Genomic DNA, 6137 nt, shown 5'->3' with positions numbered 1-6137 from the left:
GTTACACATTAGTTGAACAATAATAACTTACATTGAAAGTCCATTGAGGTTGATACAGTGTGTTTCAATGTCCATAAAAAAATCAAGTTACAATAATCAATCATATTAAAAATGGGGAAAAGTCAAGGCAAAAAGAGGACCCGTTTTGTTTACAAAATAAACGCTGTTGAGGCCAAAAACCCAAACAACCAAGGATGATATGGATGATTAGGATGATGATGATGTGAAAATGTTTCTTAATGCATTTTACGTATTCTCAGTGTAATTCAATCTCCTTTTAATCAGTTCAACTTTTATCCAACACTTTCATGTCCATCTTTCAAAATGACCACCTTTTCATGTCTTTTTTCACACTCACCTTTTATACCAAATTATAGTTGAAACTGTTATTACTTTAATTAGATTGTTATGCTTGATAGATTTAGTTAAACTGTAATTAGTGATTTACAATAGAGTCAATATTTATCTACACTTTTTTTTCACAACAAATTTCACTTTTCCATCTAATTATTGGGTTTCTTTTTCGATTGACTTGGATAACTGTTCATTGTTTTTTGACCATTTTCCTGCTTTTATTGCAATTTAATTTAACCTCCAACTTTGTAACCCTTTCATTACGTTATCCGATTGGCTCAATCAATTGGTTTCTATGGTAATAATGACTTCTGCATTTTCAGCTTGTCACTCTTTATAATAACCAGATTTATTCACATTTGTATACCATTTTGTTTGCTTTAATTTTTTGGGTTTGCAGTTTATTTATTAATTTTCATGATTGTCTATTTATTGTGTTTTGTTTACAATCTATTAATAGGTGAATAGCTTGGTTATGGATATTACTCAAAGTGTTCACTCAAAAGGATTATCCAAGAGTTGCTCAAAGCTCCAATTTATTGGACTTTTATGGAAACACAACCAAAAAGTCTTATTTTAATTGTCAATATTACTAATTTAATGTCTTTTATTTTACTTTGTTATCTACAGTGTCCAGAAATCTTTGGTTAACTTAAATTTAATCAACTAACAGTCTGTGAAAAAGTCTGACCAAGGATCCATTAAAGCTGCTTCATGGAAACTCGCTTAACATGTCTTGGTTTTTCATCTTATTCAATACCATGAATATTACAAATTTTGATTTGGAATTGAGTCGATGTTCGATTTGGGCGATAAGTCTTTATAAGACTAAACGTTGGTTACTCGGTTGAGATTCATAAATTAGATGTTTTACAATTTTTGGTCGAGCTTCGTGTTAGCAACTTGAAAATGCTGGAATATTTAAGCATCTTGATTCATCTAATACTATTACCAAGACAGCGAAATTCAGAAGAAACTTGGAAAGATTAATCAATGTTAAACGGAAAGTCAGTATCTGTGAGATGTTATAAAGCGACTTTGCGTGTTGCTGATTATAGGTTATCAACAATCATACATTTATTTTGATCATTTTTTTTCAAATAAATATCAGGTCAGAAAGGTAACACACACAAAATGATGTATTCGAGAAAGAAGGAGACACCAAAAAATACAAGCAACAAGATGATAATGATGATGCTGATAATGGTGATGAGGAAGAGTAAGGTGAGAGAAAAACAGTAAAAGTAAATGTGAAATGTGATAAAAAATGATGATGATAATGGTCAAGATAAATGCATTATAATATCAGCTTCTGTCAAAGAGCTTCTCAACTTTCTTATAAGTTATAACATTATCATCATTATCATTATTATCATATTATTATTGTTATTATGTTACCATCGACAGCATTTCAATTTGATTTTTATTTTACTGTTAACATCAACATTTTTAAAAAAACGAAGCAAGGCAAACAACAACATTTTACACAAATTGTCTCCTAATCATGTTATATCAGTTATCATTATCAAAAATCACTTTGAATGCTTGATAATACAAATAATAGGAATAATAATAATGATTATATTACTAAGTAACGATATGAAAACGCATGTCAACAAATGAAGGCAAAAAGTTTTGATCCAAGTCTCTTTTTTTTGTTCAAACAGCCAAAGGAATATTTTAAATGAAGATGAAGATGATTGTTGATGGAGGAGTCTCAAAAGCAGGGAGATTCATGAAAACAACAACAACAACAACAAAGCATAATAATGCAAAAAACGGAGACAAAAAAACTGCATCACAAAAAGAGGCAAAAATCTGATTGTAAACAACGTAAGCCTCCTTCAACTATGTTTTTTAACCTTGTTTCCTCTATTTTTTGGAGTTTTTTACTTCCTTTTTGTAATTGTTATTGTACATTCATTGAAAGGCGCGAGTCAGCGAGGGTGGGTGCTGATCGGAATGAGGTTTTATTCCTGTCAACAACAACAATCTTTGATGATAACGAGTCTCGTGACCATTCAAAGTCTTTTCATCTTTCAAACTGACCAATTCACTTCTCCCATCATTTTAACCATCAATGCATCCTTCTCATCATCATCATCTTCTTCTTCTGCTTGAACTCTTCTGCACTCATCTTTACCATATTTCTAGGATCGCCATTTAACAAGCGGACTGATCATCGGGTTATCTTGCGCTATGGCAACATTTACTTTCATCTACAGCAGCTTTTAATGGCTCAAGTTGATTAGATTTGGAAAAATTGGTTCCATCAGTTTCTCTGTTCCATCGAGTTCCATTGATTTGCAAGCTGGAAATTTATTAATTTCTAAATCATGTTGTATTATGGCAACATTGTTATCAACATTGAAAGCTTTCAATCTCATGATTTCTGCATCTCTCGGCACAGAACGCAAGTTACTTGGTGAAATTTGCCGTTCCAACAGAAAGATAAATCTTATTCAAATACATTTAGATCTGAAGCCCTTCTTGGTAACTCCATCTTTACCATCATGATCATGAGACGTGAATTACCACTTTTTCTGGTTACTTTTCCCTTTCTTCATCTTTTTTTCTCGGTCTTTCCTCTTTTAACCAATTTTTCCTGAGCAAACTCTGTTTCATTCATTCACTTATCATCAATTAATCCTTCATTGATCAGCTCAATCAATAATCAAATTTATATTCTTACAATAGCAAAATCTTTTATTATTTAGTCTTTTATTTACATTCATTTACAATCTCAATCAGTCTCAATTTTTAAAGCAATTTCAATCCTAAAAAAATGTATCATTTCAACATCTAATAACCCAAATTTTCATACTAGACTAATATGAATCGTATAATGATTAAATAACAACTCAGGGAAGGACAAAAAACATGATAATGAAGGTGAAGGAAGGAGTCAGAATCGATGAAATAAAAAAGGTTATTGCTACTAATAACCATTGACTGGTAAAAGTAACAAAATGACCATTTTCATCTCATTGGTCCAAATTATAACCCAAAAGAGCTTATTTTGTTTCCTTCATTTTGTCTTTACAATTCAACCTTTTTACTTCAATTAATCTAAATTGATTGCCTCTGATTAATGAACCAAATTAACTGGTTAACAACCAAGTAAATCAATTTGCGATGTAAAAAGATGAATCAAACGTTGAAGCAATTTAAAGGAGCCAGCAAAAAAACATCTCTTGATGAAAGCAAATTGATTTATACCTTTTCATTGAAAAGCAATGAGTAAAACCTTCATTTCTTACACTTCCAGTAACATAAATTATCATTAGTAAAGATAAATTCAATCCAAAATGAGGATAAATTAATGTATTAAAGTATTAAATGTTGATGAATTAAAAAAGTCTTGATCTTCAGTTTTCCATCTCTTTTTGCCTCATTATTGAACGCTTCATCGGTATAAGCTGATAAATGAATAAACATGAATCCATATCATTAGGCCATTATTGTTGCACCATTGTTGTACCTATTAACACGTAAAAAGGCGTACATTTAAGGTCACAAAGTCTCCGTCATCTTTACCTTTCCTCCTACAATAAACAACAACAATATAAACCTCCACATCTTATCCTTCATTTTTGTTTGTGTGTCCTCCTTATTATTGTTATTTACCATTCAATTTTCAAGGTTTAATAGCGCCACAAAAGTCGCACGTCCATCCGTCTCAAGGTAACAACAACAACACACTAGAACTATTGTTGTTGAACCATTTCATCGTTTTTTTTGGATCGTGCTATCAACAGCCAAAATTGTCAAGTAAATGCAAGTCGACTAAAGTCACCAATTCTGGTCAACCCTGTAACGCCCTACTTTGGAACGCTTTTCACATCTAATTTGTTATCAAATTAAATAAATTATTACCATATTAGATGACAATTGACATCCATCACTACCTGTCCAGTCTTTACTCAAAAACTTGTGCTTTACCATCGTTTAGTCAATCATCTTTTTCGGTTTTGTCAAATGTTCCAACTCTCATTGACTTCAAATTTTTGTCTCAACAATTTACCAATTGGTTTAACCAGGAAAATCATATTTAGGAACAAAAAGTTAACTCAAAGCTGACTTGGTTAATAACAGTTGGACAAGATTATCGGGTTATGTTGTGTTGTCATTGAAACAAAAAGCTGGTTAAACCAAAAAGATTACCAGAGACTTTTTTAAGGATTAAAGCAATTTAGCAGGTTAATGTTATTTGGATTCCGGGTTTAACCAGAGTTTAATCAACTGGTTTGGTTAACTTTAATGTCATTTCATTGAGTCTTATGATAGTTTTGAAGGGTTAATTGTTCATTTTCAGAGTTCAATTCTTGGTTGAATTGTGATCGTTTTAAGGGTTATTTTACTGCTTCAACCAAAACCTTATTCACAGTCACAGTTTTGATGTGATTGATTTGATTAGAATAGACAATTTCAATGTATTTAGTTAATATTGATTTTTCCAACTTGACCGTGTTTTTTCATTTGCATGTTCATTACCAATGAGATCAACAATGAGTTCAATTTAAATTGTACATTTCCAATGATAATCTGGTTTATTCCTAAATCCTTGTTACCACCGAGACTAAAATATTAATCAAATTTCATCTTCAGTGCGCTTCTCTTCCCTTTTAATACCCATCAATCTAGAGATGACCAATTGATGGACACACAAAAGCCAGTTGCCATGATTACTTTTCATCATCTCTCTTCCTTTGGATGATGATGATGAAGAAGAAGAAGCAAAAAAAGATGGAGAGTTGAAGATGAAAGAGCATATTCCAATTTCAATTCTCATCTCATTATTTGATTCTTGTCGCCATTTACCATGTTTTTTGTGCTTCCATTTTTATCGGCCATTTTTTTCCTTCTCATCCCCTTTTTGTCCATCTTAGTTTCAATCATCATCTTCATCTTCTTCATCATCAATTTTTTTCCTCATCTCAAACTTGCATTTCTTTCTTCATTTGATCTGCAAAAAAATTGATCGATATTTTTGGCTCCTCTTTGGATTGGCCAGTCTTTACCAATGATATTTTCATTCAAATATAGGTTGACTCAAATTTTTTGCGAGTTTTTTATCATTGACCAACTTATAGGTATTCAACCTATAAAAAATGCTATTATTGTTATCATTATATTCATTCAACTATCATTAATCTCACTCCCAGTCAACTTTTGCTAGCTTATTGAGGTTCACTTTTTTTCACGCAATAAATTCACTTATTTTTGCTACTTTTTCATTGCTCAGTCCAAAAATTTGTCTGTGAATTCATCAATCAACCTGAATACATGAACCATAATTATCATCACTGAGTAAAAGGAAATTAAAACAAGTGAAAAATATTTTCAATCCTTTCAAATAATCCGCCAATTTGCTTGCCGCTCCATCAGCTGTTTTCATCTTTTGCTTGATCAAATCTCGAAGCTTTTTTTCCCAATTTTGATGCCAAGTTTGACTTTTGTTTTGTGTTAAGAACAAAAAGGACCTAAAAATTTGTGTCTCGACTATTGTAATGAAACAATCAACAGGACATTGGACAATATTCGGGTTTTGCTACTGTGACCAAGTTTAGTTAATAATGGTGTGGATAAAGATAGTTATGAAGATAAATTGGAAGCCAATTGGAGTTTACCTTTTCAAGTTTTACTTTAAAATAAAGTAGCCCCACTAATATGTTATACTTGACCTTGTCTTTAGGATCGTTTACACAAGATAAATCATCGTCCTAATCATAAATATCATCTCAATCATAATCAGCATCTTAGTGGGAAAGAGGAAGATGAAG

General features: G+C 31.4%; 1 long non-coding RNA gene across 2 annotated transcripts; it reads left to right on the top strand.

The window, feature by feature from the left end:
• The first annotated feature begins 673 nt into the window (after window positions 1-673).
• Window positions 674-3731, top strand: LOC107365702 (uncharacterized). 2 transcript variants are annotated; one of them, XR_003082882.2, is made up of 5 exons: window positions 674-814; window positions 985-1361; window positions 1466-1578; window positions 2022-2187; window positions 2509-3731. It is a non-coding gene; the product is annotated as an uncharacterized LOC107365702 (long non-coding RNA). The 2 variants fall into 2 exon arrangements; XR_016198473.1 differs by having other exon boundaries at window positions 2285-3186.
• Window positions 3732-6137: the final 2406 nt, after the last annotated feature.

Source organism: Tetranychus urticae, chromosome 1 (assembly GCF_039701765.1).
Source record: "Tetranychus urticae isolate SD_2017Ah chromosome 1, NJAU_TeUrti_SD_1.0, whole genome shotgun sequence".
Taxonomy (NCBI): Eukaryota; Metazoa; Arthropoda; class Arachnida; order Trombidiformes; family Tetranychidae; genus Tetranychus; species Tetranychus urticae.
Note: the sequence above shows the minus strand (reverse complement) of the source record. Positions and strands in the feature narration are given on the sequence as shown.